This window comes from Copidosoma floridanum, unplaced genomic scaffold, assembly GCF_036245765.1.
Source record: "Copidosoma floridanum isolate Cflo_tuat_1 unplaced genomic scaffold, Cflo_Japanese_pri ptg000001l, whole genome shotgun sequence".
NCBI classification, from domain to species: domain Eukaryota; kingdom Metazoa; phylum Arthropoda; class Insecta; order Hymenoptera; family Encyrtidae; genus Copidosoma; species Copidosoma floridanum.
Window position 1 is genome coordinate 22,905,982 of NW_028321878.1, and position 12,711 is coordinate 22,918,692.

Sequence of the window (12,711 nt, forward strand, 5' to 3'; positions counted from 1 at the left end):
AATAATTATTGTTGCAGAAGTAAAATATGCTCATGTATCTACAGCCAGCCCAATAGTAAATATATGATGAGCTCAAACAATAAAACCTAATAGTCTGAAAGAGATTATAGCATAAATTATTTCTATAATACCAAATACTTATTTTTTTATTCTTTCATTACAAATTATATGAGAAATTAAACCAAATCCTGGTAAAATTAAAATATAAACTTCTGGATGACCAAAAAATCAAAATAAATGTCGATATAATACTGGATCTCCCCCTTTAACTGGATCAAAAAACAAAGCATTAAGATTACGATCAAATAATAATATAGTAATTGCTCGTGCTAAAACAGGAAGAGATAATAATAATAAAATTGCTGTTAATAATATTGCTCAAGCAAATAAAAGTGATATTTCTAATTTAAAAATTTTTATATTTAAAATTGTTAAAACAAAATAATTAGATTCTATAATAGATGAAGCTCCTGCAATATGTAAAGAAAAAATTGATAAATCTACTGATGGACCTATATGTGATGAATTAGAAAATAAAGGAGGATAAACAGTTCAACCTGTTCCTGTTCCAGATCCAACAAATATTCTAGAAATTAATAGTATAATCCTTAGAGGAAGTAATCAAAATCTCATATCATTCATTCGAGAAGAAGCTATATCAGAAATTCCTATAATTATAGGAATTAAATAATTTTCAAATTCTCCTATAATAACAGGTATAACAAAAAAAAAAATTATAATTAATGCATGAGCTGTAACTAAAGATTTATAAATTTGATCACTCCCAATTAAAGATCTAGGATTTCCCGATTCTAATCGAACTAAAATTCTAAGTCTAAAAACCTAAAATTCCAGATCATATTCTTAAGATAAAATATAATATTCCAATATTTATATGATTAGTAGAAAATATTTATGTTTTTGTTTATTTAAATAGTTTAAATTTTGAAAACATCATATTTTTAATATAAAAATAAAATTAATTTTTATAAATATTTAAAAATCTAAATATTTTATTAATATTTTCATTATTAAATTTTAAAATAAACTATTTATATTTAAATTATTAGTATTGATAAAATAAATAATCTAATTATTATTATTAAATTTATTATTCAACTATAAGAATAAATTTTGAAATTCATAAATTTTAGAATATTAATAATAAAATTTTCAAAGATAAAATCAATTATTCTTTTATCAATTTAAAAACAATATTTTTTTATTATTTTTAATAAAAAAAAATTTAAATAAAAATTAAAACAATATTAAAATTATATTTTTCCGAAAAAAAATATTGTAAAATTATTTTTGACATGTTTAAATTGAAATAAATCGAATCTAAGAATAATTGAAATCAGACATAAAAATAAAATTTTAATTTTTCTAAATTTCAGTAAATAAATTTCTTTAATATTTATAAAAATTATGATTAAAAAAATTTTTTAAATATAATTAAATAATTATTACAATTATCATAGAAAATTTTATAATTTTAGTATCATTACAATTGAAATAATTCATAAAATTTATTCTTTTATTAATAAAATAATAAATGAATTTAATAGAATATATAACTGTAAATATTGTTCTAATGATTGATATAAAATATAAGATTAAAAAAAATAATTTTTAAAATTTTTTCTAAAATGAAATCTTTAAAATAAAATCCAGAAAAAAATAGCATACCACATAAAGAAAAATTAGAAATCATCATTATAATTATAGTTATTGGCATTAAATTTATCAAATTTTCTATAATAGGAATATCTTGATAATTATTCATTGAATATATAATAATTCCTGAACATATAAGTATCATTGATTTAAATATAGCATGAATAATTAAGTGAAAATAAACTAAAAGATGAAATTTTATTCAATAAATTTCTAGTATTAATCTTAATTGTGATAGAGTAGAATATGCAATAATTTTTTTTAAATCATATTCAAAATTTGCTGATAAATCAGCTATTAATATCGTTATTATCCTAGTAATAGTAATATGAAATGATAATATTTTATTTTTATATATTAAATAATAAACTCGAATTAAAATATAAATTTCTGCCGTTACTAAAGTAGATCAATGAACTAATGATGATACTGGAGTTGGGGCAGCTGTAGCTGCTAAAAGTTAAGAAGAAATAAAAAATTGTGCTCTTTTAGTAAAAGCTCTAATTATAACTAAAATTAATAATATTTTATTATTGAAATTTGAATTTATAAAATTTTAAGAACCACAAATAATTATTAATCTTATAGATAATATAATCATAATATCTCTAATTTAATTTCTTAAAATTGTTAATATCTCAGAATTATAAAAATAAAAATTTTAATTATAAATAACTAGACAATAAGAAACTTATCCTTAACCGTCTTATCCTTAAATTAAAGAAATTATAGTTAGTCTTATAATTATTAATAATATAGAATAAATAAAAAAAATACTAAATAAAAGAATCAAATTTTGTATAAATCATGATTCATATATTCACAACAATGAAATATAATCATTGAAGAAATTAGGAATACAGTAAATAAAAAAATTTAGTAATTTAATCTATATAAATAAATATATCTAGTGACAAGAAATTTATGATTATAAAATTTTATTTAATAAATAAGTTTCATTTTATAAATATAAATATGTGACCAAAAATAAATATTAATAATCATATTATTAAAAAATAAATTCTTTATAAATAGTATGGAATAATGTATTTGAAACAAATTTTAAAAGTCTGATTCCACAAATCAATATTTTTGATTAATTTTTTTAAATTAATAAAAAAAATTAGTTTTAAAAATTAATAAATTTGAAGGTAAAAAATAAAAAATTAATAATAAATATCACACTATATTGTTAGAATTAAATTTTAATTATTTATTATTTTATATTTCATGAAAACAGTATAAAAATAATCAAATATTATAACATGCTCCAAAAAATATTTCTTGAATTAAAATTTTTATTATTATTTTCTACATCTTAAAATAATTATAACGATTATAATTTCTCTTAATAAACTCAAAGAAATTGGTAAAGCTATATTATTTATACATAATTAAACTTAAATTATCATTATTTATGGTATAAAATACACTATTTCTTTATTTATTATTATATTTCGACTTTTAGATCGTAAATAAAAATAATTAACTGAAATAAATATTCTTCATAAACATAACCTATTAGCAATTATTATTATTAATCCACCATAATACCCTCAAATTTTTATTAAAAATAATCTCATTAATATTATTCCTATATGGACGACGGATAAATAAGCAACAATAATTTAAATATCATAATGTTGAAGACATAAAAATTTTGAAAATAATATTCCAAAAAATCTTAAAATCATAATTTAATTATTAAAAATTAAAAAATTAATATTAATTATTACAATTATTCGATACAATCCGTATTTTTTTAATTTTTATATAATTCCTGCTAAAATTATAGAACCAATAACAAGAGCTTCTACATGAGCTTTAGGTAAATAATTATAGAATAAAAATATAGGTTATTTCACTAAAAATGCTCTAAATATATAAAAAAAAATTTTTATTTAAAATTTATTTAATTAAATACTTTCTGAAAATATAAACAATCTTATTGAATTAAATATTTATAAAAAAATAAATAATAAAATTATTAAAGTAAGAAAAAAAAATTATGAAAAAAAAAATATTTATCAAGATGCTTTAAGTTGTTCAGGTTGGTATCCTCATTCTATAATTAATAGAATAGAAGAAATAAGACTTAATTTAGATATAAAATGAAATATAAATAAATTAATAAATGAAAATCTTTATAATAAGACTAACATTGAAATACTTAACATAAATAAATAAATTGATATATTGAAATTTTTTTTCTCACTATTATTACGTATTTAAATATTAGTAATGTTAATATAATTATTATAAATTCAATTTTATTAATTATAAAATTAGAATTAATTATGATAAAATTATTATTATAATTGAATAATGAAATATTAATAAATTGGAATATGAAAATTGAAATTTTAAAAAATAAAAAATATATATTTAAAAAAAATTATAAAATAAAATTAATATAAGTAAATAAGTCGAAAATTTTATCATAAATTTATTAATAAAAATTTAAATGTGTCTCTTTCTTTATTCAAAATTAATAATAATAAAGTTAAACCTTAAACTGTTTCACAAACAACAAAAATTAAATAAAATAATATTAAATTAAAAGGATTTATTGTGTTTACTATTAATATTAAAAATATTAATAATTTTAATATTGTAAATTCTAGTCTTTTTGAATTTAATATAAAATTTTTATATAAGCAAGCATGTGGAAACAATAAAATAATAAATATAACAATATATAAATAATAATTAAAAAAAAAAATTGAAAAAAAAACGAATTAATTGTTAATCTTTAAAATTAATGTTTAAAGATAAAACTATTTTCAAATAATTATCAATTTAAGTAAAGTAATAATTTTGTAAATTAAATTGATAAATTTCAATTTTATATAATTAGGCAATAAAATTTTTAATAAATATATTTATGATGAATTTTTTTTATTAACTTTGATTTTATTAATTATCAATTCTTCACCTTCTTAGTATAAAATGTTTTATCCTGTCATTTTAGGGTCAATATTTTTATCATACAATATAATATATTTATTGAATTCATCAATTTTTAATAGAAATAATTGATGATCATACATTAGATTTTTAATTATTGTAGGGGAAATAATAATTTCATTTTTATATTCAACTAGATTTATCAATAATATAATTACTTTAATAAAAAAAATTGTTTGTAAAAATTTTATTATTGAATTAATAATTATGTTATTATTCTTCATTATTATAATTTTGAATGTTTACAAATTTTCAATTTGGTACAGTAATTTTAACGAAATTTTCAGAGCATTTATATCAAATAAATATAATTTAATTGATTTAACTTTAATATTATTATATATATATATATATATATAGACAATATAAATTTTAATTCATTAATTTCTATTATTTATATTTTAATTGTTTTAAGATTAATTGTAAAATTAATTATAATGAATAAATTTCCTTTACGTAAAATAAATTAAATTAAAAAACCAAATTTAAAATTAAATAAATTATTAAGAATCATTAATTTAATCTTTGTAATCTTACCTACTTCTTAAAATATTCCTATGATATGAAATTTTGGTTCATTATTAGGAATTTGTTTAATCATTTAATTAATCACAGGATTATAACTATCTTTACATTATTGCTCTAATATTAAATTAGCATTTGAAAAAATTATTTATATTATGCAGGATGTAAATAATGGGTGATTTTTCCGACTTGGCCATATGAATAAAGCTTCAATATTTTCGATTTGTTTGTTTATTTATATTGGACGTGAAATTTATTACAATTCATTTTCTTTATATATAACTTAAAATTGAGGAATTTTTATTTTTTTAAATACTATAATAACAGCTTTTTTAGGTTACGTATTACCATGAGGACAAATATCTTTTTGAGGAGCAACAGTAATTACGAATTTACTTTCAGCTATCCCTTATATAAGACATTCTTTAGTTTTATAATTATGAGGAGGGTTTTCAATTAATAATGCTACATTAAATCGATTTTATTCATTTTATTTTATTATACCATTTGTAGTGGTAGCTTCAGTTATTCTCCATTTAATATTCCTTTATAAAACTTGTTCTTCTAATCCTTTAGGATTAACTAGAAATTTTTATAAAATTTCTTTTGATCCTTATTTTTCAGTTAAAGATATTTGAGGATTTATCTTATTTTTTATTATTATTTCATTTATCTGTTTATCAATACCTTATGGATTATCAGATCCTTAAAATTACAATAAAGCTAACCCTATAATTACTCCCATTTATATTCAACCTGAATGATATTTTTTATTTGCTTATGCAACTCTTTGTTCTATTTCTAACAAATAAGGAGGAGTTACTGCTTTAGTATTATCAATTTTAGTTTTATTAATTATACCATTTAATTTTAAATATAAAATAAAATCATTTAAATTTTATTTTTTAAATCAAATTTTATTTTTAAATTTTGTTAGATTATTTATTATCTTAACTTGAATTGGAGCCCGTCCAGTTAAAAATCCATATATTTTTATTGGACAAATTTCATCAATTTTTTATTTTTTATATTTTTTTATATATTTTTATATTTTTAAAAAATCTGATTTATGATTAAATAAATAATTATCTAGTTTCTTAAGCTATATGTTTTGAATACAACTGTGAGAATATAATTTTTCTAATAATTTAATATTTTAATTAATGAAATGATTATTAAATAATTTAATCTTACAGGTAAATAACGTATTTAAGTTAAATATATTAAATTATCATATCAAAATCGAGGAAATATTCCTCGAATTCTAATTACTAAAAATAAAATTTTTGAGTAAATTAAATAAAATTTTATTTCAAATAAAGTCCCTCCTATAAATATAAATATAAATAATATTATTATAAATATAATTATCCCGTATTCTGCAATAGAAATTAATGCAAATCTTCCTCTTATATATTTAATGTTAAATCCTGATACTAATTGTGATTCCCCTTCAGAAAAATAAAAAGGTGCTCGATTTATTTCTGCTAATAGTCTAGCAAAAAAATCAATATTTGTTAAAAATTATAAAAAAAAATCAAGAATATTTTTGTCAATTTACAAAATTAAATAATTAAATTTTTTTCCTTAATAATAAAATTAATAAAATAATTTAAATTATTCTTACTTCATAAGAAATAGTTTGAGCAATTCTTCGCAACCCTTCTCACAATGGATAAATTCCATTAGATGATTATCCTCCAATTATTAAAGGATAGACTCTTAAACATATAAAACATAAAATTAATATTAAATTCATTTCACTCAAAATTATTATATTCAAGTAAGGAATTAAATTTTATGAAACAAATATCAAAAATATTCTTGATAAAGGACTAATTAAATAAAATAAATAATAAGATTTAAAAATTAACGAGATTTCTTTATTAAATAATTTAATTGCATTACTTAAAGGTTAGAATAACCCTATTTTACTAACTTTATTTGGACCTTTTCGAATTTGAATATATCTTAAGACTTTACGTTCTAATAATGTAATAAAAGTTACTCTAAGTAAAACTATTAAAATTTTATTTAATCTTCTATTAAAAAAATTTAGATATATGTATATATATATATTTAATTATTATTTTAAAAAAATTTTATTAATAAATTTTAAATTTATCACACTTATCTGTTAAAATAATTATTGTCATTTGAAAATAAATTAATTATTAAAAAAATTAAGTTCTTTTGTACAGATATTTTTTTAAATTATAAAGATAGAATCTAATCTGGCTCACACCGATTTAAACTCAAATCATGTGAGATTTTAAAAGTCGAACAGACTTAATTTAATAATTTCTTCATTAATAATTTATCTTAATTTTACATTAGGGTCGCAAACTTTTTTACCAATACGAACTTATATAAAAAATAACGCTGTAATCCTCAAGGTGATTTATTTTCATAGTTATGATTAAATTTTTCAATATAATTTATTCATAATAAATTACAAAAAAATTTATTTAAATTTTTTTATATACCCAATATAATATTTTTAATTCATAAAAATTTTTATTCAATAATTATAAATTTATAATATAAAATACTTCAGGGTTTTCTCGTCTTTCATAAATATTTAAGATATTTCACTTAAATATAAAATTTAATTATTTAATTTAAAAAAGATTTTATTTTATTTATTTTTTTATTCTAGACTTTATTAGAAAGCCAAGTGATTATGCTTTCTTAGTACAAAAATGCAGCAATTAAAAAAAATTTTCATAGAGCAGAAATTATTTATCATTATTAATACAATAAACTATGTTCTTATGAAACAAATGAATAATAATTATTGCCGAATTTATTAAATTAATTTTTGAATTATACAATTTTTTAATTTAATTTTTACCCATTTAATTATTATTAATTTAATTTTCTCATTAAATTAAAAAATTTTATAAATATTAAAATATAACTTAAATAATTTTAATGTTATAAATTTTCTATTATAAATTATAGAAAAATAAAAATTTTTAATTATATTTTTAAAATTAATTTGTTTTTACAATTATCAAAATAATTTTTAAGCTTATCCCTAAAAATTTAAAAAAAAAAAATATATTAAAATTTTTAATTTATTGAAATAATAATTTTTAACTTAATTAAATTTAATCATAAAATAATTAGATATTAATTATTACGAATAACAAGTTATTTTAATTAAAATATTTAAAATAATAATTTTTATTAATTTAAACATCATTTAATTTAATCATTTAAAAAAAAATAAAATCAATTATTTAATTTCAATTAACCCTGATACAAAAGGTAAAAAATAATAAATTTATAATTTTTTTACTTAAATTTATATTTTTTCCCAATACCTTAAATAAAAAATTATTCAATTTTTATAAAATAAATTACCAACATATTTATTAGCAATTTAAAAAAAGTTAAAACTAAAAATCTATAAAATTTATTCGATTCATCATTTTAAAATTATATATTTAAATAATTTTCGTTAGAAAAATAAATGTTATAAATACAACTATATTTCTATTACTTAATACACTTTCCAGTATATTTACTCTGTTTTAACTTATTCTATATAATTTTTAAAAGTGACAGGCAATTTGTACAGATTTAAAATTAAATTTAAGTGGAATAACTTTTTTTTTTTATTTTAAATTCAATTTTTAAAGAATGATTTCAATAATTCAAATAAATTTCATTTATTGTATTTCATTTATATTTTTATATATAACAACATATTGATTGATAATTTTATTTCATAAATATTTCTATTATTAAATTAAAAAAAAATAATTTCATTACAAACATACATAAATTTTATAATATAAGTTTATTTTATTGTGGAATATTAAATTAAATAACAAAATCCCCTAATAAATTAAAATACCGTCATAATTTTTAATTTTTATTTTTTAATAATTGATACATTATATAATTGATTTTAAATAAAATAGTAGGGTATATAATCTTAGTTTTTATAATATTTTAAGAATTATCTTTATTAAATTTAATAAAAATAATTTTTTATAAAAATTTAAAAATTTTATCTTAAAATTTTTATTACAATTATTTATATTAATTAATATTAATGAATTTATTGTAATAAATTTATTTATTTATATGCTTTGAATAACCGCGAATGCTGGCACAGAGTAATTCGATATTAATTTTATATCTATTTATTAATTTATTAATAATTATTAATTCTATATATTAAGTTTAATGAAAATTATTCAAATTTACTTATATCATGGAATTTAATACATACAAATTGAGAATCATAAATCTTTAACTAAATTAAAATTTATCAAATTTAATTTTAACATCTTTCTTTTTTATGTAAAAAAAAAAATTTTTAATAAACTAAAATTTTTATTTAAGAAAAAAATATATTTATTTTTAAATCATGAATGTAAGGACTAAAAACTAGTCTATGTATTAATATTTTATTATTTAACTAATTAAAAATAAAATAACATTAAAAGTTTTTAAATAGAATCCTGCCTCTAAGGTACCAACCTTAGAATATTTTATACAGGTACATTAATGACATACCTTGTAAGAGGAATAATCAATATTTTGCAGTATACACTTTAAAATTTCTTCGTTTAATAATATTTTTAAGATAGAATCCTGCCCTAACGGTACCTTTCTTAGAATATTTTATACGAGTACATTGATGACATACCTTGTAAGAAAAATGATCAATATTTTGCAGTATACACTTTAAAATTTCTTCGTTTAATAATATTTTTAAGATAGAATCCTGCCCCAACGGTACCTACCTTAGGATATTTAATACAGTTTCATTAATGACAAACCTTGTAAGAAAAATGATCGATATGTTGCAGTATACACTTTAAAATTTCTTCGTTTAATAATATTTTTAAGATAGAATCCTGCCCCAACGGTACCTACCTTAGAATATTTTATACAGTTTTATTAATGACATACCTTGTAAGAGAAATAATTAATATTTTGCAGTATACACTTTAAAATTTCTTCGTTAAATAATATTTTTAAGATAGAATCCTCCCCCAACGGTACCTACCTTAGGATGTTTTATACGAATACATTAATGACATACCTTGTAAGAGGATTGGTCAATATTTTGCAGTATACACTTTAAAATTTCTTCGTTTAATAATATTTTTTAGATAGGATCCTGCTCCAACAGTACCTTACTTAGAATATGTTATACGAGTTCATTAATGACATACCTTGTGTGAGGAATAATCAATATTTTGCAGTATACACTTTTAAATTTCTTCGTTTAATAATATTTTCAAGATAGAATCCTGCCCCAACGATACCTACTTTAAAATATTTTATACGGGTACATTGATGACATACCTTGTAAAATTAACGATCAATATTTTGCAGTATACACTTAAAAAGTTCTTCGTTGAATAATATTTTTTAGATAGAATTCTGATTCAACAGTACCTACATTAATATATTTTATACGGGTACATTAATGTCATACCTTGTAAAAGAAATAATCAATATTTTGCAGTATACACTTAAAAATTTTTTCGTTCAATAATATTTTTCAGATAGAATCCTGCCCCATCGGTACCTACCTTAGAATATTTTATACAGATTCATTGATTACATACCTTGTAAGAGAAATAATCTATATTTTGCAGTAATCACTTTAAAATTTCTTCGTTTCATAACATTTTTTAGAAAGAATCCTGCCCGAACGGTACCTACCTTAAGATATTCTGTACGGGTACATTAATGACATACCTCAGAAGAGGTATGATTAATGTTTTGCAGTATACACTTTAAAATTTGTTTGTTTAATGATATTTTTAAGATAAAATCCTGCCTTACCGGTACCTACCTTAGAATATTTTATACGGGTACAATAATAACATACTTTGTAAGAGAAATGATAAATATTTCGCAGTATACACTTTACAATTTCTTCCTTTGTTAATATTTTTTAAATAGAATCCTGCCCCAACGGTACCTCTCTTAGAATATTTTATACGGGTACATTAATGACGTACCTTGTAAGAGGAATGATCGAATATTTTGTAGTATACACTTTAAAATTTCTTCGTTTAATAATATTTTTAAGATAGAATCCACCCCTAACGGTACCTACCTTAAAATATTTCATACGAGTACATTGATGACATACCTAGTAAGAGGAGTGATCAATGTTTTGCAGTATGCACTTTAAAATTTCTTTGTTTAATAATATTTTTAAGATAGAATCCTGCCCCAACGGTACCTACCTTAGAATATTTTATACGGGTACATTGATGACATACCTTGTAAGAGGAATGATCAATATTTCGCAGTATACACTTTAAAATTTCTTAGTTTGATAATATTTTTTAGATAGAATCCTGCCCTAACGGTACCTCTCTTAGAATATTTTATACGGGTACATAGATATTTTACCTTGTAAGAGGAATGATCAAATATTTTGTAGTATACACTTCAAAATTTCTTCGTATAATAATATTTTTAAGATAAAATTCTGCCCCAACGGTACCTACCTTAGAATATTTTATACAAGTACATTAATGACATACCTTGTAAGAGGGATGATCAGTATTTTGTTTTTTGATGATCAGTATAAAATTTTTTTGTTTAATAATATTCTTTAGATAGAATTCTGCCTAAACGGTACCTACCTTAGAATGGTTTTTACGGGTACATTAATGACATACCTTGTAAGAGGAATGATCAATATTTTATATATATATATATCATGATGATAATAATTTATAGTAATGATAAAAATAATAATAATAATAATAATTATGATAATGATATTAAATCTATTAATATTTATTAAATAATTGAAATATTGAAAAAATAATGATTTATAAAATTTAAGTTTCTTATATATTATACATTTTTCATACTAATATTTTTTTTTCAAACAAATAGATATTTAATCATAATTATATTAAATATCTAAATTATTTATTTTTTATTTTATAAGTGTTCTTAATACATGAAAATTTAATAATTAATAAATTTATATATACATTTACACTATTTAACGTAAGAACATAGATTTAGATTTTAAAATAAAAAAAATTGATAGCTATTTAACTGAAATAGTTTAAATTAGTAAAATTTTGTTTGAAAAGTTAATTTAATAAAATTTAATAAATTCATTTTAATAAAAATATTATTTAAATTAAATTTATTTTTTATAATTTTTTTTTAAAGAAAAGATATTTATTTTGAAGTGTATACTGCAAAATATTGACCATTCCTCTTACAAGTTATCTTATTAAAGTAATTAAATTTCATTAATTTTAATAAATATAAGAGAAATAAATTTTATTATTTATTTAATTGAATTTATTAATAAATATTTAAAATTTATATTTAATAAATATATTTAAAAGTTTGAAGGTTTTAAGTTTAATTTAACTAAAAATTTTTATACAATCTTATAAATCAACATAAATATTGATATAAATAAAAATATTAGATTTTAATTATTGATATTGAATGTTTCAAAATTATGAAATTTGAAATTTTATTTTATTAAATAAGAATATATTGTAGAAAAATAATAAATGATTC